This window comes from Bos indicus, chromosome 14, assembly GCF_029378745.1.
Source record: "Bos indicus isolate NIAB-ARS_2022 breed Sahiwal x Tharparkar chromosome 14, NIAB-ARS_B.indTharparkar_mat_pri_1.0, whole genome shotgun sequence".
Lineage (NCBI taxonomy): Eukaryota > Metazoa > Chordata > Mammalia > Artiodactyla > Bovidae > Bos > Bos indicus.
The window spans coordinates 78,808,410-78,833,089 of record NC_091773.1 but is presented as its reverse complement, the minus strand read 5'-3'; the positions used below and the strand labels follow the sequence as shown (position 1 = coordinate 78,833,089).

Here is a 24,680-nt window from a genome sequence, read left to right as displayed (position 1 = left end):
TGGGCTACAGTCCATGGTGTCGCAAAGAGTTGGACACGACTGAGCAAGTAACATTGTATGCCTCTGAAAATTTTTGTTTCTTGGTATTTCAGGTGGGCACAAATCAATAGCATCTATAAAAGTGATCTAGTCTTGAGTAATTACTACCAGAAATAAAAGTTTCATAATTTTATTGAATGGCTCTTTGGAACAAGCATCCTGCATTGTTTAAAGGATAATGATAAGTAATTTCATTCAATAGACACAAGGACTTGGATACTTCCGGGAATGCTTTTAAGCTCAATGTCCTGCCAGATCCCTAAAAATGTAGATCTGTTCAATATCAGAGCTGTTTTTCATTTGGGCTGCATTTTGAAATAATTGTCTTTAAAAAGGTTTAGGGCCTTGTTGCTCTTTTTTTCTTTTGTTTTTTCTTCTTGGCAGGATTATGTATCTTCATAGGATTTGGTGCCAAATTGCCCGGTGCTTTTTTAAAAGCAAAAATGTGTACCTATCTATGGGAATCTGTCCTTCATCACAACCCTTTGGAGAAGTGGCCTGCTTCTCCACCTGAGTGAAATAAACATACCAAGCCCTGGATTCTCACAGAGAATATCATTTCTGCCACCTGAATGCCTGGTATCTAAAGCATATGGATATCTATTCAGCAATACCTTCTATCAGGACTTCAGGCGCCTGTCAAAGAATTCAACCATGATTTGACTATGATCTAGTACTTGGGAAAAGCTTGCCTGAAAATCTGATATTTAAGAATGTGTTGGGAAAACATTAACTGTCCAGGACTCCACATTCTCAAAAACCTAACACTGTGTGATTATAGCATAGAAAACAAAATCCTGCAGAAATGCTTTCACTGAGGTGAGATTTAATGTTAGGCCCTTAATTTTGACACAAAGATAACATAAAATACTTATCTGAAAATAATTCTATATTTATTATAAGAGAGTCATTATAAGAGAGTCACAAAGCAAAAAGAAATAAAATCCTTTAAGATCTCAGCATTAAATAAAGTTAATCCTTCTGGTGAATCTGTGTGTTTCCTTGACCAGTCAATACTATCAAAGGTTCAGAAAGATATGTAATCCCTTGTTAAAAAAACGAACAGTTGCCAAGTGCCTAGTAGATTGGTTGCTCCGCAACTTTTGAAGATAATTTGTTTTATTAAACAAAATCATGCTTCTTAACCAATTGAAAAAAATGAAATAGGATCAATAAACAAATATTTTATGGAATTTAAGTATTTTAATCTAATTTGAGAATCTTTACATGACATACTTTGGTTTTATCTTATTTAAATCTGAGACTCGAATAAAGAAATCCAAGACTGAATTTTTGAAAGTCTTGTATGATCCATATTGCAAGTGTCTCTGGGAGAAGTGAACTGAAGCACACGTTTCTTTGAGTACAACTTCAGAGTCACATTAACAAAGTCTTAGCTCAAGATTATTGAATCAGTTTTTCCTCATTACCCACCCCTAACCTTGCTTGAATAGGTTAAGAAGTAATTTTGCATATTGGATAATTGCAAATATTCACAAGCTTTAGGCTACCAAAGGAGCATTTCTTTAACACAGAATAAATTTATTTCCTGTTAACAAAGGAAGGTCTTTATAATCATTATTTAAATTGTACACAGCTTGTAGTTTTAATAGTATAATCTACCTCTGTAATCTGTTATCTCCTTAAATGTTATACTTGCCAATTCATTGTTATAGTCACTGGATTTTGTTGTTGATGAGAAAAATACATTGTAAATAACATTTAAATTAGCATATAATTATGAGATATTATGTTTCAGGATTCTAAAAAATGACCTTATCCTGAACAGTAGAGACTCTAGTTTTACTGGTAATTATACTCAACTTGAGGACCATCAAGCAACAGAGCAGGCTGACAGAAGAAAATTAGGAGATGCATTATTTTTGGCAAAATTTTATCAACCAAATCTCAACATAAAAAGGAATGTGTTTTTAGTGGGAAATATAAATTTTAATTGCCTATCTTTGTTTTCTCCTTGTAAATTTTCATTTAGTGTACTATAATATTTTGATAATAGCCTTTTAAATTAATTGTGTCTTCAGTAAATAGCTGAAGAATATTTTTCTGATTTCTTCTGCTAAGCTTTAAAATAGGTTATATCTATGACCGTACAAGTGACAAAAATTACAGATTACCTTTATTTGAAAAAAAGAAAAGTATCAAATTTAAATATTAAATTTTGTCTGGAATTTATCGATTTTCGTTATTTCCTGGGCTTTGAACATAGTTGATTTAGACACTACTAATAAAACATGCTCTTTAAGTTTTTTAGTTACCAATTCTTCTTGAAAACAAGCAAAAAAATGATGTGTATCAAATTTTAATGAAATCTTTTCCAGTTCTCTATGTGACAATAGAGAAAAGCCCGATGTTTGATTTTTTTGTAATTTGTAAAGATAAATGCATCTGAAATTGGCACGCATGCAGGAACATGTGACTACTTATAATAAATGGTGCACTATTTTCCTGTGATGTGAAGCTTAGCTGGAATTTATAAGTATTTATAAGTTTGTAGTTTGAAATATTCATATTTCGCCCAGTGGCTGACTAGTAGTTCATTATACTTTTATATGGAAAGTCTGTGTTTGATCCTTGTTATTCTTTGCTCTGGAGCTTTAGATGAATAAAATAACAAATAATTTACTGCCCAGAAGCCAAACAGCCAAAGGCTGTATCTTTTTAGATCTTAACAAGTTTGACCCCTCTCCACACTGAGGAGGGAGCTATGTGCAGGGGGAAAAAAGGAATCTGGGGAACACAGACATATACATATCATGCATAATTGACTGTCCCCTAAAATCTTTTTTAGCCAAATGTCTACTAGCACAGTAGCTAGTACTACCAAAGATTTCTATTAATTAAGTAAAAGTAAAGGTCAAGGAATTATTGCATTGCCATGTCCTACCCCTTCCACACATACACAATGAATATATATAGGAAGATAGAAGAGTTCTGAGATAGACAAAAGAGAATAGAGAATATCAGAGGAAATTAAGAATATAAAACATAACATTTACATAAAAACAACCTCTTTATTATTTCAATGCGACCACAATGGGAATTTGGAAAATACAAAGCTACACATGTCACAACTGAGATTTAATTATCTTCTGTAACCATTTTTTAACCAAAGGCCTATTCACACATTTGTTAGTACAAAACATGTACAGGAGCGAATATTGATTATTTAAGGGCCCAATTCTGGAGGAAGAGGCTTACAGTGTATATGGTTACAGAATTTATCAGCATAAAATGATTTTACTGTACTTACCTGGCTTGTGAAAACCCAATCTCATTTCTAGAAAAATTTTGTTTTAAAAAGTAAGCTTTATATTAATAGAAATAACTAAATTCCATGGAAATTAAAAGTGCCTCTTGACAGGAGTTGGTTAATAATAGGAAACTAATCTTAGGCATTCATCTCTTGAATGCTATAATCCTTAAACAAACAGCAAATGAATAACCCTTACCTTAAAGGAAAAAAAAAAGTTGAGAGTTTAATTAAATTAATACTGATACTTAAAAGCAGATCATCTCTAAGCCCCATGTTTTAAAACATACAAGTAAACAAAGATTTAAAAAAATCAATGGGAGAATCATACCTTTAACTATGCAACTATAGCAGTGTACATTAAGGAGTTATTTCATACTTGTCAATTTGAGATCTTTGTGGACGCAGTAAAATGCACATTTTTCCTCATGCATCTTCAGGATTCTTCTCCTTAGGCAGAATTGTTTTTCCAGTGAAACCATACTGACTTCTGTTGCCAGTCTGGGTCATAGGATAAATCAATTTCTTGATCTTTGAACACAAATGAAGATAGCTCTTTCTGGTGTTCTCTCTCTTAAAAAAATGTTACTTCTGCTGCTATACAGTTTTGTTAACCTCAGCAAGATTGTTTTCTGGAGTTTTCAGGCAACATTCAGCTTCACCAAAAAACATGTTGCAAAGTTTGCAGTGTTTCTCTAACGCGCTTTCGGTCACCCGTCTTTCAGGCCTCCTCCGCGTGACCCAAGTCTGTCCACCGCGTGCACTCGTCTTACGTTCCTCACGTTGTGTCTCTGGGGGAAGATTTTCCAGTTCCACCAGCCGGCCGCTCCTGGTCCCACACCTTCTCTTCCTCCCTCCTCCTCTCCTCCGCCCTTGTTCCCTTCTTCCTTTCCTTCATCCCTCCCGCCCTTCTTTCTGCCCAGAATTCATTCTCCTCCACTAGCGCCCTCCACCCACTATCGTTTTCTGAGTTTCTTAGCTGTAGTGAAGGTGCTGTGTCATTAAAGCTATTTCCCCACTGCGGGGCCTTTAGCTCTCTCACTAGATAGGAAAGCTCTTCTGTTCCTTTTTAAACTTTTTTTTTTCATTCCTGTGTCCCTGAGCAGAGTCTTAGAATCTGAGTTTCTAATTATGAAGATTTTATGGCAGTACATTTGTCAAGCAGCTAAAACATAGCAAGCAGTTATTAAATAGCACGTATTTTCCTTTTCTGATATTTTTCACTTGTGTTTTGCTTTGTTTTGCATGAATTTCTCCTTGTTTGTCCTTTTCAGGCTCTCTATTACTTTATATTATGTTAATGCAGAAGAGAATGTTTTAAAACCGACAATATTTTTGATCTATTCAGAGGCCCGTTTCTGACTCTAGGATTGTCACGTTTTCATCTTTAACTCTTGGAATATAAAGAGATACCGTGGATAAACCTGTGGCTTCTAAATTTAAAAACTGACATAATTTATACCCTCTTTAGAATGGATGATTGACACATTAGCAATCAATGAATAATAATAAATGGTGCAGAACACTGAACATGTCATCTACCGCTCTGTTTCCTCTCTGTGTCTAAAGTGTGTTTATCAGGAAACTCATCAGGGCTTTTTTGCGTACCCACTTGAGGTCACTTTATCACAGAACTACACTCAATCTAGTTAATACAAAATAAACACATTCAAAATGAGAGTATTAGTAGTCACGTTAATGTGTTTTAATCGTCTTAGAAATATAAGCATTTTATTAAATTTATATGGAAATAATTATGAGCGTACACACATTATAGAGAATTTTATATGCATTTCATTCTACATATCTGATTTTTTGAATTCTACAAAATATGTGAAGAATAAAATATCTTTTAAATATTAAATTATACAGAAACTTTGATAGTTCTTTCTTCCTTATTTCACTCATGCCATCTTGCATTGTTACTATTTATTTTCATATCTTTTAACGACTTTGACCAAAAGTATTTGACAAGTTTTGGCATTTGCAGTTCCTCCAGTAGAAGTTTGGGAAAAAGTAAAAGAGACCATCTAAACTTGAAAGAGAAGCATAAGGGAAGTATGTTGATAGGCAGATATTGCACATATAATGGGAAAAAAGTAAAATGAATGAAAAAATTAAAATCACTGTTGTGAAAAAATTGTCAAGCAAAACAGAAGCAAATGACTTGAGGGCCCTGGATGTAAAACTGTACACTGAATCCAAGATATTGTAGCACATAATTTTTAAGTATATATTCATTTGTCAAATATATGTGTGCACATATGATTCACGTATTTCAATATTTTCTAATGGGAAAAACATTGAGATTATGTAGCATAGACTTCAAAATAGATTTTTCTTAATCATCATTTGTTTGTCTTATTGCAAACTTCATATACTTTATAGTATACTTTTCAATTATGATTCTTTCATAACTTGGTTCAGAATAGATATATTAATAAAAGGTCACAGTTCATAATTGCAACTTTGCTTTAAGAAGTTTCTTTCATTAACTCCTGAAGATGTGACCAGGATATACATGACCACATTTGCTTGTACAGATTTATGCTAAACAAAAAACTTAACCCCTTCATCTCTGCTTTTGAAGATTTATTTCCTTCTCCATCTGTCTTATGAAATCAGAAAAGTGAATGAAAATATGTGGGCAATAATATAGCCAAATCAGTTCCCACATATTTATTTTAGATCTACTTACTTAATTTAGAATAGCATATCTTTATTAACTGGCATCAGCAGCAGTATTTGAAAATATTTAGTATTTTATTCTAAAAATACTTCCTTGTATTTTTTGGAAATATTTTATTCTACCTGGAAAACTAGATAAAAGTTTGGTCCAGTTCCACCTATAATACTAACAATGGAATGCTTGACAAATTTCTTACTTCCTCTGACTTTATTTTCCTAATCTGTAAAATGAGTATAACAGTATCAATGTCATGCAGCAGGAGGAAGAACTAAATGAGAGGCTTTGTTCAGTGAATACTAGTTCCCTTGGTCTAAGTTTGTTTATTTTTGATGATGCAACTTAAAAAAAGAAAATGGCATGCTGGAAATAAGTGGAATATTTTGAGCACCTTACTGTAATTACATAAGTAAATGGAAAAAAGCAGAGAGGATATTGATGTCTTGCTTTTTCTTCAGCAGAACTGCATTTAACATAAAGGGGAGTCATTTTATTGAATAATAAAAGTCTGACAATCACTGTGATTGGCTGACGGCCATTACTGCAGTGTAATTCTAAACAGCTTGTTTTTCAAAGTTCTTCTTGAATAACTTTCTAAAACCTAGGCACTGCCCAACCTAGTTTAAGGGTTCAAAACTCATTTTTAAAGTGGAGTTTCTCACATTTGAACACTGAAAAATGTGTATTAAAAGAATGTTTTCTTATTAAATTATTAGAATCAGGTATTTTTTGAAATGGGAGGAAAATTTAGCAAACTAAGGGCTTAATGGCAGAAAAGAACTAATTCATGACTCAGAGAAGAAAAAGACAACATTTGGAGAGATCTTATTTATTTATTTTTTTAAAGAAGCCCAAGGTATTTTGCAAGTGAAAAGCACAGTGTTTGTTCTATACGATCCAGCTTAAAATCCTGCCATTTCTGAATATAACTTAACAGGGCTTCCAAAATTACCAGGTCCACTTTGAAGGATTCATCTTTCTCAGTCAGTATTTCTAATCAGCAACTCTCACTTTAAAGTAGGGATAATAAGTGGGGGTACAGTTGGCAACTCATCAAAATCAATATTTAATGATATCTTAATGGTTATTTTGTTTCTTTTATTGAAATTGTGGATTCATACTTCATTTGGCCAATGAATTCTGAACCAGAATGCTTGAGGAATATTTTTTGTCCTAGATGTGTACTTAATTTTCAGAACTGTCCAGGTTAGATCATCTTCGATGGAGGCGTGTTATCTTAACAGTCAACACTGGAAACACGGAGATATAGATCAGGGGCGGCAATCTGTGAACTGCATTAGTGTGTTAATTGCTCCTTCTCAAACAGAGCAGTGCCAATTAATGCCACACAACCCAGATCCAAAGCAGCACGGGGGACGGACCTGATATTACTAGTGCACAAATACGAAGAAAAAAAAAATAGATGTCTTCCAGTGCTCAGAAAACTGATTCTTGAACAGGCAGCAAGAGCAGATGCTCAGTGCATCCAGCGATTGGCCGATGGGATCTTTGTTCAGGCGACCGGCTTCCTAAAGCCAGGAGCAGGTGGAGAAATCCCCGCGTCGCCCTCACCTTCACGATCCATGGCTCTGCCACCTGGGCTCCGGCGGGGTGCGCCGCCGCCTCCCGGTCCTCTCTCCGCCGAGACCCCCCCACTTCCCGGGGACCCGTGACCCGGGCTCTCCGCTGTCCCCCGCGCCGCCCCTGGGACTTCCAGCTCCGGCCCGCAACTTGGGCAGGAGTCGGGCCCGGGCCTCTACCGCCGGGCAGGACCTCCCCCGGGCGCCGGGAGGCGCGCGCGCGCGCGACGAGGCCGACCATGCCCGGTCCCCGAGCCAACGGACGATCGGGACCCCCGTCCGCGGGAAGAAGCGCTGGACCCGGCTGCCTAACGCGGAGATTTCGTTTTGTCTTTCCAACTGCCGGTGTGCCCGGTCGGAGAGATGCCCTGCGCGCTGCTGGCAGTCAAGGCCCCTGACAACGCCCCCCGGTAGCGCGCCGAGCCAGGCTCCCCGAGATCCGCGAGGGGGGCGCGCAGATCCGGGGGGCGGGTGGGGAACCGCAGAGGCGAGGGCAGCTGGGGAGGGATCGGGCGAGAAATCGGGGGGTGCGGGGAGGGCGCAGTGGGTGCGTTCGATCGCGCGTTCACAGTGAAACTTCTGGAGAGAGAGGGTTGGCATCTCTCCGCAGGTGACCACCCTGGTGTGGAAAACAGAGGCGAACAGGGGAAGTGGCGAGCGACAACAAGTTGGAGGTGGGCGGCAAGTTGGTGGCTTCCTCCCGGGCGTGCGATCGGCGACCCCCAGCTGCCCCAGGGCGCGCGCTCCCCGCCGTGGGCGGCGGTGCCCGGGCCTTGCTAGCCGCGGCCGGCCCCGCGCTGCGCCCCCTCTCGCCCGCCCTGCGTGTGCGTGTGCGTGTGCCTAGCGCCCGCGTGAGCGGCACCTGCTCGTCCGGGCTCACAGCGGAGCCGCCTCGCCGGGAGCTGCCGCTCGCGGGCTCCGGGCTCCGCGCTCCCAGCCGCCGCCGCCGCCGCCGCCGCCGGAGTGGGGCTCGGCGGGCCCCCCCACTTGGCAGCCCGGGTCCCCCCCGGCCGTGCCTGCGAGTCAGCCCGGCTCCGAGTCACGTGTCAGTGCCCGAGGCAGAGACAGAGAAACACGCGCTTCAGTCCTTCTTCCACCGCCATACTGTATTTTATCCTAAATCTCATTTTTATTCCAACATTTTACTCCCGCTCGGTGAGTACCTTCTCAGTGGCATTCTTGTCCTCTTCTTCTTCTTCTTTTTTTTTTTTATTTTTATTTTTGCCCCCCCCCCTTTGTTTTTGTGTTTTTGTTTTTTCTTCTTCTTCTTCTTTTTTTTTTTTCTCCACTTCTTTGATTATTGTTTGCATTTGGGAAAGCTGGAGGAGCATGGTTTTGAGCCTTTTCCTGAATCCAAGTTTTTCTAGCATGCGACGGTTCTGTAGACGAGGCGCTGCGTCTGGGAGTCCGCGGCGACCGTGCCCGCGAGGAGCGACTCCCAAGTCCAGCAAAACGTGCAACTGGTTTGAAGGAAAAAGCGATATGAAGTATGGTGCCTGTTTTTTTTCCCCCTTTGTAAAAATAAAAAAAGCATGTTTCTAACTCTTTTTTTTGCATACTATTTTTCTGATAAGATTTTTGTATAGGTGGGATCTTGCGGCAGTGTTTACAAGTTTGTGGTTTTGCTATACGAATACAAACCACTGAGCAAAGACATGAATTTTCTTATTTATTTTTTGTGTGTGTGTGCTCTTTTTTGGAAGCCGGGGAGAACAAATTCGTTTTTGTTTTTGTTTTTGTTTTTTCCCCCTACTTGTTTTTGATATCCATTGATAACATGAAACTTTTCTTGCAGCTGGTTCCTGGGATTATTTTTAAGCAAATACTTTTTTTTCCTCCTTTAAATTAAGTGTGACTTTTGCACATCTGCCTTTTTTTAAAAAAAACAAAAAACCCAAGATCATTTTATGAAAGATATCCTGATATCTATATCTATATTATCCCTTCTTCCTCCCTCTCCCCTCCCTGTAAATCCATTTTCAAATGATGGCAGTGGAAGGTTTTTCTGGGAAAAAAAAAAAATGAAGTGCGGTTTGGTTTCCTTGTCAACGGAAGATGAAGTGAACAGCTGAGCAGCTCGCACAGAGCAGGTACTTGGTCCCTTTGGAGGCGTTTCCCGGGTTTGCAATGGCAACTCTGGTCCTGGCAAAGAAACGTGTGTGTGTGTGTGTGTGTGTGTGTGTGTGTGTATGTGTGTGTGCGCGCGTGTGCGCGCTCGCGGCCCCGGGCAGCGTCCGAGCCCGCGGTGGGGAAGCCGCGCCGGGAGCCGGGGGAAGCCCGGGTCCGTGGCCGGCCTGGGCTGCTTCCGAATGAGCGTGAAACGCCGCCCCTCGGTCGGCGGGAGGCGTCTGCGCCCCGGGCGGCGCCGGGCGGCCGGGTAAGTTCTCCGAGGGCCACTTGCGGAGCCGCAGGGGCGCGGGCGCGGGCCGGGCCGGGGGCGCCCGGGAGACCGCGGGCAGCAGCGGCCGTGCCGCGTCCTCCGGAGGCGCCGGCTTCTGGCCGAGGGCCCGGGCCCCGACCTCTCCACATCCCGGCGGTGGCTCCCGATGGCGCGGCGCCCGCTGCTCCTCTGCCTTGAGTCAACAACGCACTCGGTTTTCCCCTGCCTGTTTTGCCCGTTTGCTTTCTTCGGCGGTGGTGTCTTTGGAGCTTTGCTTTCCCCGTGGTGTTTGTTGCTCTGGGTTTAAGTGCCTGGCGTCTTCCAAGGTGGAGGAGATCGCTACTTTCCGTGATGGTCAGTTGGGTTTCATGTTGAGGATGAAAGCGCCAGTTTGCATGAATGAGGCTACACCCATAGGAGGAGTGGTAAAGGGACAATGTATTGTCCCTCTTTTTAACCACCTGATGGTGGTCGCAAAGGGTTTCCCCTGAGAGCCCGGCACAGGACAGGGCTTGGGATTTGTGATGGTGGTGATAGAGTCCGTTGTGTTGGTGGCAGAGCACAGAACTCAGTGTTGAATGTGTTCTATGGAGTTTATGTTTTATGATCGTCGTGTTCGGTTCCCGGGGTAATCTGGTACTACTTCTTGGAGATGCACCACGGTTGCTAATCAAAAGCTTTCTCTGTACTTAACACAGTGACAGAATCTGTTGGAAAACTTGCTGTCCAAACAAATTTTGTGTTATACTTTAAATCTTAAAGTCTGGAGGTCATTATTTAAATGATTTGATTCTGGAGTGTAGAGCTTGGATTCTATTAAAATAAATATAAAGGCGAGTGGAATAATTTACTTCTCAGATTAGGTTTTCTTCTAGGTTATCTATAGGCATAAAAACTAAATCCAGAGCCCATAATAAACATGTTAATGACATATGCTATGGCTTTTTTCAAACAAATATTTAAGTCGCTAAGCTCAGTTTGTGGAATGAAGTTTTATGACTGTGTTTCTTTACTCTTTGTGGTAACGGAGGAGGACAAGTCATTTATCTGTAGCAGGTTAAAAATTATCGTAATGTCTAGAAAGCTATGTATTTTTTAAATTCACAATGCATTGTCCCATTTCAGAGATCTTTGAATGTAGCAATCAATGTGTGTTACTCTTGTATGTAGGGTAGCTTTTCTCTGTTAAGAAAGTCCTGTTGCATTTATATAAGGAAGATAGTTTAAGCCCTGTGTGTGGACCTCCAGGCTTGATACTCTGAAAGGCATAGTTCTAAGATTTGACACAAGTATTATGTAATAAAGCTTTAAGTTTTTATTTTTTTTTGGTTGTGGTAAGCATACTACTAAAATATAGTCTTTCATGTGGTTTAAACAGGGAGCAAATCATTTAAAATGCCACTTGGAACATTCTGTTTTTTAAATAACTTTCATCATAATAAAGTATTATGTAAGTAGAAATGCTCATTTATGTAAAAATGCAAGACAATGCATGTGTGTAACATTTCTTTGTAGGTTGTATGTACTGTACGTCATCTAGTTCCTTTAGAAGAGAGAAACAGTGAATGAGAAACAAAGCTTGAGTATCAAACCATAATTTTCATTATGAGGATCACTTGCTGCCCTAAGGTGGGGTAACTGTCTTAAGGCTGGTACAGAACGCAGACTGCAATGTGTGATATTTCCAAATGAGATTGAAACCCTGATGGGATGGAAGATATTCATAAGGTTTCAAGTGGGAACAGATACAGTAGTTGTGCTTTGAATTTTGTAAAGATCATGCTAAGAGCCTTTAGTCGTATTAGGTTTTCATTAAATATTGCTTGTTCATTATACTACATACTTATGTTAAATTTCTATTATATTGAAATTTTGAAATCTCCTCCTCCATAAATTATGCTGGGGATTCTACAACTCTGTGTGTTGGTTTAAAATCTTTGAATATGGCTTCCAAGATTTAGCACCGCCTACTGGTTTCTCATGGAAAAATAATGTTCTTAAATTCAGCAAGCAACCCACTTTGATTCTGATCAGCTTAATCATGCAGATTACTTTTAACTGCTTACTGACAGCAAAATAAATATTTGGCTGCAAGAGAGAGGGTTTGGAATGAAGGCAGAGGATGAGGGAAAGAAGACACATAAATTTAAAGTGGCTGCGGGACCACTAACTGACTTTATTTTATTACCTGAATGTGACAAATAAATAAATCACACATTTAAAGCCGCCTTCTACATTTGCTAGAACTTTTCTAGGGGATGCCAAAATTTGGACATTTTGAAAATCCAGGATCACTGCATTAACTTTATATTGTATGTCCCACTCTTGAACATTGTAGAGAAAGAAAACCCTAGTCAGAGTTCTGTCTTGAGTGTGTGGTCTGTCCAAGAATTTTTAAATGAAGAAATTTTAATCATAAAAAATAGACATTTAATCATTTCATATTTTTTCCTACATGATTATAAGCTAGCAAGGAGCACACTAATTTTTTTCTTGGTGTGGATGAAGCAGCTACATGGTGATGCTGGTATATAAGGGGAAAGGTTTCAAACACATATTTATAAAGGCACTCTTTTAACTACAATGGATATACTGCTTTAAAAAAAACATAGTTTATTTTTTCTAATTGTAATGAAAGGTTAGTGGTTAAAAGAGTTTCCCAACTTGTGCAAACTGATGATGCCATTAGAAGGTGAAAATAAGGGGATACAAAAATAATGCACTACATCTGATATACAAAAAAATATATTTTCCTAGCTAGAACAACCACGTGCTATATGGATAACTGCTTCTTTACTAGAACAGTTTTAAAGCAGCTTTTTAAAAAAGAAGCTAGTGAGAAGAGTGTGGAGAAGCTCCCTATATCGGAAAGCATTTGACTGGAGTAGGAGTGCAGTCATGCTTTGCTTACTGTTTACTAATACTGTAAGCAACTAATTACGCAGTGCATCACATCAAGTCAGACTACACTGGAAGCAGAAGAGAAGTGAAGTCGATGTTCAGAATCGTTTGCATGCTAAAAAGGAAATATTTACTTGCAATTTAATTTTTTCTCCTCTCTGACTTTTGAACATTTTATTTTTTAAATGTAATTAGCGGTGCCTTAAAAGAAATACAGCTGTTTTTCTTTTATCACATTGTCACTAAGAAAATTCTATTTTGTGTATAAAAAACCAAGGTAATGATAAAGTGTATTCTTCAAGGTGTCTATGGGGTTCTGGAAATAAATTAAAATCTAATTAAAAAAATTCCTTACTGGTCTGAGGTTGTTGTTATTATTTTCTTATTATTTGCTACTTCTAGTGACATGCACAAATACCTTTAAAATCCCATTTTCATGGTTCAGTATGACGTTTTCATAAGTCTCACTTATAGTGGGGCAACGAATTTTCATATTAGTGACAGCAAGGACGGTTAGCTTTACTGCGACGTGATTTTGAGGACAAGAATTATTGAAGAAAATGTAAGTAATAATTTGACTTTTGAAAGTACCAAAAATTAGTTACATATTTAGCAAGTCTTATAAAAATGCCAGTCACCGCTCTTCTTTTTATTATTAAAATTTGGCAGGTAGACTATGTACATCTAACCCCTGCTTTTAGTAGTCTTGCTTCTTCCTGAAGCTTTTTAGATTTTCAAGAAAATATTGGGGGGCATTCATTGTTTGTTTTGTTAGACTCACTGACATTGTGGGAAATGGATTTTGTGCTTCTCTAATTCTCCCATAAAATTAAAAGTCTTTCACTGATGATTCAGTTATTCTGGGACTTCATTCTGGCAAACACAGAGTTATTGATTGCCTTTTTCTTTCCATTCCTAGATAGAGAGGGTTAGTAGGAGAACTTCAGTTAATTCAGGATAAATGTCTTCTGGACTGTCTTTGGAGCCTGTGAAGCTGGGGTCAGTACTGCAAGATTTATTTCTTGGGCCATGTAGAAATCTAAATGGAGAAGAGAATTATAGCAGAAATCATGGGGACCCTACCCAGATTTTCTGAAAGATGCAGCGAAATGCATCTTATGTACCTTCATACTTAAGAAAAACTGGAGGTTTTATTTGCATCAGTATGTCTCATAAAATCACATCTGACACATCTATTTCTCTACTTTGCTTAGAATAAAGTAGTTGAATATTTTGTCTAAATTTTAACAGTGGAAATTAATTGTGTTCCTACATCATCCATGTATTTAGACAAAATATTTATACACATTTTGATAGCCATATGCTAAATTATAATAGGAGCAACATATTTTTGAGTCACTTTGGAAACTTAACAGGCTAGAGTAGGGAAAGGCTATTTTTCATTAAATCAAGAGGAAAGGGAAAGAAAAGTAGGACTAACACGTCCTGAGGTGCCCTTCCTTTCCATGAGTAGGTGATAGCATCATTATGTTATATTTTGGGGGAAACTGAGGCTTGGGGAGATGTAATTTGCTCACGTCTCCATAGGGAGTAAAGGGACACATGGCAGGAGTGTCTGAATTAACACCCGTGGCCCTCCTTCTGTACAGGAATGCTCCACTTGAGAAGACGGAATTCTCTTTGTCCGTTTCTTTCACTCAATGCACAACAACCGCGGTGTGTGCGTTCTTGGTCCGTTATCTTAGGTGGTTGTATTTTGGCACGTTTTCACTACTGAGTGCTGCAGCCAGCAATCCCAGAAAATGGCACCATTTACAGAAAGACTCTTACTGGTGCTGAAAGGGTCTTCAAGTGACCAGGCATCATGCGGGTCAACAGGACCGTGGGGATTTTGAAGAGACCCAGTCCATGGACATTTGTGGAAGGCACTCATGCCCTGTGGTCAGGACCGAACAGATGGCCCTGTGTCCACAGTGCTTTTGCCGAGGTTGTGGGCAAAGCACTCTACAAATATTTAGCCTCAAGTGGAGTCTCACCTCTTGAAGTGTTTGTGGTGTGATGTGGAAGAGGATTCTTTTACACAAGGCAAACTGAAGAGCCACTTCCTTCACAACACAGCCAGTCTATAAATATAGGTGTCTCTTCTGTCTACCGACATCTCACGCTCAGCATCATCTCCAGCTCAGAATTGCACTGTGACACACATTTGAGTGTGACATTTTTCAAGCTCACTTTATCTGTTTGTTAATAACATAACACTGCAAGATGTTATTTTAGGATGCTGTTTTTAATTGCCTCTTCGGATGTGTGAAAAAGGATTCAGTTATTAAACAATCTCCTTGGAGCTTGAGAAAAGTGAATGTTTTTCAGTAGAAAATGGGAAACATAAAGTATAGTGGGGGCAGTGTGAATGAACACCATGAAATGGATTTCAAAGTCGATGATCAATCGACACGTCTACACTGGTTGGAGGCCAAGATGGGGAAACTATCAAAAGCTGCTTTTGAATTTTAGAATCTGGATACCTTGAAAGCCTGGAGTATGAAACAAGCCAGGAGAAAATAAGGATATCTAGAAGGGAGCCTGATTTGCCTGGGGGTGGGAGAATGGTTCAGTTTTGGACGCATCACTGGTATGAAGTTCCAGTATTAACCTGGATAAAATGACTGATGTGCAATTGAAATTCAGATCCAGAGCTGGAAAGTATACTGAAAGCTAGAAAAAGATGTTACAAGATTATTGACATTAACATTTTAGGAGGCAAACATTTGGGAAACACCTGTGTTTTCCTGAGTGGATGTAAAGGAATCTGCTTAAGGGCAGACAAAGAGAATAAGGAGGATAGCCACTGAAGCTTAGGAGTGTGTGTGGGGGTGTGGGGGGGTGGGTGTGGGTGTGTGTGTAGTTCAGCAAGGCAAATGCTGTGTAGGCTTGAAGGAAGGTGATACCTGCGAAAAAGACCCTTGATCCTGTGATTAAAATCCATTACTTTTAAGAAGAAACTCAATGAATGATGCATATTAGACTTAAGTGAGAAAGCTTTCCATGGTTCCGGGTGTGGTGTGACATACCACATCAGGTCAGTTCCCAAGATTGTATGTGTCACATTCTTAGTGTGTGTATGTCTGTGTGTGCATTTGAAAATGTAACATGACTAAACAGGAAGATCAGTAAGAAGGTTTTCTGCAACTAGGTAAATTGATTTTAAATTACATACAGAAGAAGTTTTTAAAAAGCGGGAGTAGCTAGGATAGGTCAGGAAAAGAAAGGTAAAGAGGGGTCTAGGCTGTCAGATATTGAAATACACCACACATGCCTTTTAAGCAGGTTTACTAGCTGGCTCCTTCAGAGACTTCCAAGCAGTGTGTCCAGAAGCAGTGAACACATCCAGTGCACAAATCATGGCTTCTAAACACCGTTTCCCATTCAAGGGGCCCAAACTCTCTGGAAACTTGGCCGATTCTAAGTCTAGGCAGAAGAAGTACCAGATGAGCCCAACTTCTCTCATTGTTCTGGGAAGTGAGGAAGTGCCCGCAAACAAATAAGGTTGTGTAAGCCTATAGTGTTAATTAGAATGGTTACCAGGAGCTAGCCTGAAGGGCCTCTCAGTTGCCAAATTCAGATAAATTTGAGCATCAGTGGTTGTTGGTTCCCAAAATATGTGAGCTGCTCAGTCCTGTCTGACTCTTTGCAACCTATGGACTATAACCCGCCAAGCTCCTCTGTCCATGGGATTCTGCAGGCAAGAATAGTGGAGTGAGTTGCCATTCCCTTCTCCAGGGGATCTTCCTGACTCAAGGATCAAACCCGGGTTCTGCATTGCATTCAGATTCTTTGCCGTCTGAGCCACCTGGCAAGCTGTGATGTCAGGCAAAATTAGAAATTGGCCCCTGGACCGGGAGGGCAAAGAGACACTGTAGAAAGAAGTAGACCACTCCCTCTTGGTGGGTGGAAGTTTTAACCATCAGGATAACTTAGGTGCAAGGCGTGTCTTTGGCAGCTGCAAGGCAAGTCCATTTCTGCATCTACCTACCAGGAGCTTAAAAGTTTGTTCAGGTATCCCCCACTCTCTGAATGGCCATGGAACCTTTTGTAAACGGAATGGTGTAAAGTGAAGAAGCCATCACCCTAGGACACATCTTGCTAACAGCTGCACAAAATAAGTTGATATAAAGCACAGATGCTCTTAGGCACAAGTGAAGGTAGAGAGGCTTACTGCTGAATGCCGAGTGCGGTTCCCGGGGAAGGAGCTCGATGGAGCCCCTCTCTGCTCTGGTCTGTTCTGCCTCTGTAAAGCCTTGATGGAAAATAACGAGCGCTGTTTTCACGTCTTGCTTTTGTGCATAAAATGAAAATCCTCTTTGGATTTGTTTCAGTTTGTGAAAATAGGTACTAATAAAGATCTTTAGTAAAAGTAAAGTGGGGGATCCCTGTAGAGAAGCCTTCATGGGGTTCAGTCACCTCTCCTTCAGTCAGGATATTCTCAACAACACATGGCTCTCAAGACTGAGGCCTGAAGGGGCTGAATATACATCCCAAGGACAGCAGAGGGGACAGGAAGCCTCTGACTGTTTGGGTCCCACTGTAGGGTCATCCAGTGGTCACATGCTCTCGGTGAGCTCCCGCAACAAGAGTGACTGTAACAGATAATACAAAATTGAAGAAAGTCCATGAGTCTGTTGTCATAGTATAAGTTAAAAAAAAATTAATAAAAAGCAATTCTGACAGTAATTAATGCCCTCAGTGATCTCCTCCAACAAGAATGACTGTAACAGACAGTACAACATTGAAGAAAGTCCATGAGTCCATTGTGATAGTCTAAATTAAAAAAATAATAATAAATGATTCTGACAATAATTAAATTGAAATAAATGGTTAGCCTGCTTTTTAGGAGGAACTCTTGTGTAGTTGATGAAAGACAGCTCTTCTTTACAAAATACGTAAGTTAGTACATCTAGCAAATGGTAGAATGAGAAAATTACTGTTTATAACTCTCAGTGAAATAAATGATTCAGGCAAGAATCATCCACAGGTGCTAAAACCATTAGTTACAAATATTTTGAGGAATAATGTGTTCTCTTTGTACTCAAGATTACTGTTTTAAAGAATATTTTACTTATTTATTAATTTTTTGTTCTCAGGATCTTCCTTGCAACACGTGGGCTTTCTCTAGTTGCAGAGAGCAGGGGCTCCTCTTTTGTGGGTTTCTGGGCTTCTCATTATAGAGGCTCCTCTTGATGCAGAGTTTGGGCTGGAGAGCCCGCAGGCTTCACTAGCTGTAGCGCACGGACTTAGTTGCTCTGTGGCATATGGGATACTTCTGGAGCAGGGATCGAACCCATGTCCCCTGCATTTGCAGGTGGATTTTTTAACACTGAACCACTAGGGAAGTCCAAGCATTACTTCTTAATTTTATCTGGCATCCGCCTTCTTAAGCAGCTGCGTGATCAAACCTGGCATCGCTAATAGACAGCCCGACGCCATGAGCCTCGGAGGGATGCAGTCTGAAGTCTTCATTGTCATTTGTGAGATGTTGTTGATGGAATGTTTGAGATGAATCTAAAACCTGTCTAGACAGAGGATGAACATCAACTCTATGGACATGAGTTTGAGCAAGCTCCGGGAGATGGTGAAGGACAGGGAGGCCTGGTGTGCTGCAGTCCATGGGGTTATAAAGAGTTGGACACAACTGAGTGACTGAACAGAATAAAAAACCTGTTTAGACTTAGTTTCTCATTTACAGAAAAATATAGAGAAAGTAGAACCTGTTAAACTGAATGAGGAAACATACAAATTCACAGGGTATAGTACTTTTTATGGAAGATACCAGACAGTGGCCTAGTCTCTTCAAAAGACATTGCCGTTGTGGGGAGAGTTTTTAGACTAAAAGAGACTAAAGACAACCAAATACAGTTTTTGGAGATTTATTTGATTTTTTTTTTAACATAAGGCTGCAAAAGATCAAGTAAAGAATCCGCCTGCAATGCAGGAGACCCTGGTTTGATTCCTGGGTCAGGAAGATCCCCTGGAGAAGGGATAGGCTACCCACTCTAGTATTCTTGGGCTTGCCTTGTGGCTCAGCTGGTAAAGAATCCTCCTGTAATGCGGAAGACCTGGGTTCAATCCCTGGGTTGGAAAGATCCACTGGAGAAGGGAAAGGCTACCCACTCCAGTATTCTGGCCTGGAGAATTCCATGGACTGTGTAGTCCATGGGGTTGCAAAGAGTTGGACATGACTAAGCGGCTTTCACTTCACAGAAGATCAAAATTGGGTTGAACAGGGAAAATTTGCTCATGGGCTAGCTAATAAATGATATTAGGAGATGCATACTGAATGACTTAGGAATAAATGCCATGATGTCTGTGGCCTAATTTCATGAGTCATGGTAAAATGCATATGTGTGCGTGTGTGTGTGTGTGTGTGTGTGTGTAAAACATCCTTTGTTAATAATTTTTGAATCCAGAAAGTGACTATGTAGGTTTTATTGTATTATTTTTTCAGACTGAATATTTTCAGTAAAAGTGTTGAAAGTCTGTTAGTTGCCATTGAGAAAAAAATGTGCATATTAGGGTTAAATAGAAGCAGAAATCCAGATCTGTAAAATTTCATGTCCCTTGGGGCCTTTGAAGATATGAGACAAGAAGAAATTTAGTTCAGGATCAGTTGTGGAAATGAAATATTATTCAAGGGAGTAATATTGTTGGTGTGTGTGCTTGGCGTGCTGTAGTCCATGGGGTCGTGAAGGGTCGGATATGACTTGGTGACTGAACAACAACAATGTTGTTGGACAAAGGATGTATTTTTAAGCTCTAATAAAGGAAATATGCATGTATATTAATTGCTTTCAGAATGGCATCTCCTTAGCTAGAAGAGATAGAGGTATTGTAGAGGTGGAAATAATTTTCAGGGGCAAATTTCAAGATGTTCTAAGAAGGTTGGTATGATCAGTGGTAGCGCAGGAAGACTGGTCACATCTTGGAAGAAGGAAGGGAATTGGATCAGTTCGTTAGTTAGCTAAATGCATTGTTTATTCAGCCCTGTCCTGGAGCATGGAGACTCAGTGGTAAATAAGACTAGCTAAGGGCCCTGTCCCCAGGGAGCTGACCATCTGATGATTAGTTTCCTCAGATATTCTCAAGGTGGTAGGTTGAGATTAACTAGCATGAGGGTAAGAATTTAGGGAATGTAGCAGAGAATTTCAGAAGGTCCAAAAAGACTCTACAGCCATGGGGAGGAACTTGGCAAAATTAACAATTTGTTGTTCCTAGTTGACACAATTGCATCACTCTCTCTGGCAACAGAAAATGTAATCCGAATGGGTCAAGCAAACAGTGAAGTTTTCCTTAAGAATATTAGCAAGGCCTGCACGATGCAGAGCAAAGAGCTGTGCTTTCTAGGTGTAGTGCGTATTTCACGTCAGAGTGATCGTAAACCTGGCTGGGGAGGGAGCTGAGGAGACTAGGAACAGAGAGGATTAGAAAGCCGGGAGGGCAAGGTCTAAACCAAGAGTGGTAGGTTCACTGGTTCTAACAGGATGAAAGAGGTGTGAGGATGGACGGTTTTGGTCAGAGGAGAATGTTGTATTTCCAGATTGTGAAAGTGGAGCAGAGTCAAATGGAGTGAACGTGTTTCACAGTTTTGGAAGGCTTGCAGTTAACTGAGGCAGATGCTGCTGAGGTTGAGAAGTTGAGAAGTGTTGTGAGAAGAAGCTGAGTGTTGAAGGGGTAATTTTTAACACTTTTAAAAAATTCATAAGGGGATGACAGGGAATAAAGTGAAAAGGAAGACTGAACATGTGCTAAAAGGATCAGTGACGTTCCTGGAGGTTTATGATCAAATGATACCATAAAGGAATTTTTGTTTTCTTTTGTGATTGCTGAGATTTTAGTCTTTTGGAACATTTTGAGGAGAAATGTAGATAAATTGTGTGTGCGCGTGTGTGTGTTTATCTTGTTTGCGTTTGATTAGATTTTTAGATAATACAGAATAAATTCTGCAACCAAAAGATGGTTGCATAAAAAATGGGTACTGCAACCAAAAGTTCAGTGTTACAAGGATGTACCTGATCAAAACCAGAGAAATAAATACAGGCTACTACAGTTCAGTACTTTCTAAACAAAGCAGCAAATGATTCCTGTTGAAAAGAACATTACATAGTGTCTGCCTGTTGTTATACTTCCGAGCCCAGTTCACACTTTACTGTTTTTAATGAGGAGTCCAGTTAGCAGATAGGTAGACTGTGGCTGTTGCTATTGCCAGGTCAGTTGCTGCAGCTGCTACTGCCTCAGTTCCATTGTCAGATCATCCCTCCTGGCCCAGACTGATGGCTGAATGCTTAGTCCTATTGTGCCTCATCTTTGTAACACCCTGGAGGAATTTATCATTATCCTAGATAGCAATATGGGGAGGAAACTGAGGATCAGACAAGTGTCTTGTCAGATGTCTCAGAGCTGTCACATTGCTGAATAGAGACCTGAAACCCCAGACTTTTTGGCTCCAAAACTTGACGGCACACTCCAGTATTCTTGCATGGAGACTTCCATGGACAGAGGAGCCCTGGTGGGCTACAGTCCATGAGGTCGCAAAGAACAGTTTGAGTTACACCCCCGTGCCTTATTTAAAATATGCAGGAAAAGAGATACTTTCATGTGTACATGGATAGATCCGTGACATTTCGTCATAGACACACACCAGCTCCCTGTGTATGGAAGGTTTAAAAGCACACAGTGCTTTTGGCTAGAACTGTGCTGCTATATACGTTCTGATTCTTGTCTTCTCAGAGTTCCATGTAGTGTTTCGCTCTAGGCATAATTAGTGAGATTTTGATACTTGCCCATTCATTTAACCAATGCTCACCGGAAATCTACCGTATCTAAGTCATTGTGTTTTAAGAGACTAAAGAGCTTTACAAACAAGACCAAACGTTGGACTTACCCTCATGAACTGACCGTCTACTCGGAGAAGGAAATGGCACATGTGAAAACTGACAATGCATGAATGATTAGAATTCAGAAGAGTAGCTGTGATTAGTTATGGTTATTTAGGTCATTAAGACACTTGCAAATTTTGGAATGGAGTGCCCCTCTCTTCTCAGTGACTTGGCAAGGTCCTTGGGTTGGGAGATTTGACAGCACTTTATTGATATTGCTATCCAAAGTCAGGAATATATGGGTGTGTTCAGGGGTAATGTGTAGCAGGAAGAGATGAGAAGCAACAGAAAGGTTTAGAGAGGGCCATCTGGAAAGAGAATTGGGAGATGACAGGGATCATGGGTTTTTGAGGAGAAGTAGATGCCAGAAGAAATTAATATGTGAAACTTTGTATTTATACACATATTAGGCCCTGAAATACAGCCCATTGTTTGGGGAAATGAATTTTGTGTTGGAATACGTTGAGATTATTCAAAATTTCAAATAAAAATATCTTATTGGATTCTCAAATACAATAAAAACTGTAAAATGAGTTCAGAAATGCCTATGCTTTTTTCTCTTTCATATGGACAACAATATAGCTTTATTAATAATTTAGTGAACCAACAACATTAGAATAGTTTGTTTAATTTCTGAGCTCTTTCCATCATGTTTGCAGTCTTTTTTTTTTTTTCAGAATTGCGATATCTTCCCTCCCTATTCCTGACCTCTCTTCCTGACATTGTTGTGGTTCTAGAAAAGAAAAATAAAGCAGAAGAAAGGAAAGAGTAGAAGAGGGAATAGGGGAGAGAGGAAGAGGCTGGTTAATAGCAGTGACAAGCACTCTCCAGATCAGCACTGTCCAGGGAAAATACAGCGCAAGCCACAGAAGCAGGCCTCCAGATGTAATTTTGCATTTTAAAAAGGACATTGAGAAAGTACAGATGAACAAATGAAGCTAATTTTCATAATATATTTTATTGAACTCAGCCTATCAGAAATTATCATTTCAAGGAGTGATCAGTATGCAGTTACTTTTTAAGTAGACTCCATTTATTCGGCTAAGTTTTTGAAATCCGGTTTGTGTTTGACACTTACAGCACAGACCTAGCCAAGGTTAAAGTGTGGAAGGGTCACGTGTGTGAGGGGCTACCCCATAGGGTCACTCAGATCGAGAGAGGTCAGAAGATCTCAGGGCGATGTCATGGTTTTGAATTCTTTTTGGCATCTTGCTCCTCACCAGAGATTAGTCAGGACGTAGTTTAAAATACTCTCTGATTGTCTCAATTTTAGCTATCACATTTTATTATGAAGCTGAACCAAAACATGTTGAAGTTCATTTTTACTAAAAGGTGATCCTAAAATATGGTCAGTTGGCAAAGAACATCAATTTCTATCCAATAAGTATTTCCTGAAAATTTACTTTTATTTATTTTGAGTGTCATCAGATACGCCATAATGTAGGAGAATGGAGCTTTCAGTGCAGGAGCTTGCTTTCAGTGCAGACAAATTCCATAAGAAGTAAAAATAAAATTCTGGGATAAAATGGTTAAAATGGTATCTTATTCTTATATTAAATAAGAGGCTTACTTTTTCTAATTGCACTCACAAAATAGGTTTCTTAATTCAATGAATAAAGTCAAACCAGGTTTGTTGACTCTATGTGGAACGGTACATTAATTGAAGCACCTCTAGTTTGTATAATATTAAGCAATTTGTATTGACTCCGAGCTTTAAAGTGATTTAGTATCTGTGGTTAAAAGATACTAAACCGGTGACTTGTGAGTCACCAATAGTTTGAAATTATCATGTGTGAAGTATGAGCATTGGATTTTGATTTATTATCTCTCATTGTTTCAGAGTGAAGCAGGTATTTCCCTTTTAAATCTTTCAAGGAGTGTCCTTGTGTAAGCGAGGGCGGATATGCCTGTGAGTGCGTGTAAGAAGGTGGGGAAAGGACTGTGTGATTGCAAACATCTTTACAAAATGCTATTAGGTATCTCGTTGCCATATGGAATCAAATTTGGGGAGTAGTTCTCATTATTTTTTTTTCCCATCTATTGGATACCATGTCTCTTTGTTTCTAAAAGATGCCTGATATTAAATTTCTTTGTTTTACTGTGAGGTGGACTTCCTGTTTTTGATATCCATGAAAGGAATTGGAAATACTCAAAGTGTATTAATGCCAGATCTTGGGTTCTGAATTTTTGACTGAATACGCTGTGGTTTTGGTTCAGAAAAGTACAAACTCATTAATTTCACAGTATTAATGAACACATGATATTTTTTCCTTCATATAAAAAATACTCTTGTGAATTTAGTATCTTTATTCATCTAGTATGCATTATGGGTCTCACTATCAGATCTTCAATTAGGGGAATATTCCTTAGTTCCTCTTGATCTAACAAGAAGCAGTTTAATGTATCTATCAGGTACCAAAATTCAGTAATCTCAGATATGTTATAACATACTGGGAGAAAGGATAACTTTGGATTTGTTACAAATGAAAATAAGCTGTGTGGCCTTGTAATTTCTTTTAATATTAGGAGTGAGCAGTTTGATATAGAATGTTCAGTTCAGTTCAGTTCAGTTGCTCAGTCGTGTCCAACTCTTTGTGACCCCATGGACTGCAGCATGCCAGGCCTCCCTGTCCATTACCAACTCCCAGAGCTTGCTCAAACTCATGTCCATTGAGTTGGTGATGCCATCCAACCAATATGCTGCTGCTGCTAAGTCGCTTCAGTCGTGTCCAACTCTGTGTGACCCCATAGATGGCAGCCCACCAGGCTCTGCCATACCTGGGATTCTCCAGGCAAGAACACTGGAGTGGGTTGCCATTTCCTTCTCCAATCCATGAAAGCAAAAAGTGAAAGTGAAGTCGCTCAGTCGTGGACTCTTAGCGACCCAGTGGACTGCAGCCCAGCAGGCTCCTCTGTCCATGGGATTTTCCAG

At 39.9% G+C, this 24,680-nt stretch overlaps 1 protein-coding gene across 5 annotated transcripts in view; it reads left to right on the top strand.

The window, feature by feature from the left end:
- Window positions 1-7,651: 7,651 nt before the first annotated feature.
- The window catches only part of RALYL (RALY RNA binding protein like), an 819,948-nt gene continuing 802,919 nt past the window's right edge, over window positions 7,652-24,680 (top strand). The window contains exons 1-2 of one of the 5 annotated variants that reach the window (XM_070802963.1): window positions 8,655-8,731; window positions 9,570-9,666. The gene's annotated coding sequence lies outside the window, so the exon portion shown is untranslated. Of the gene's footprint in view, window positions 7,987-8,508; window positions 8,732-9,569; window positions 9,667-9,728; window positions 9,954-24,680 lie in introns of those variants that run through there. The other 4 variants (XM_070802966.1, XM_019974097.2, XM_070802967.1 and 1 more) reach the window with 4 other exon arrangements.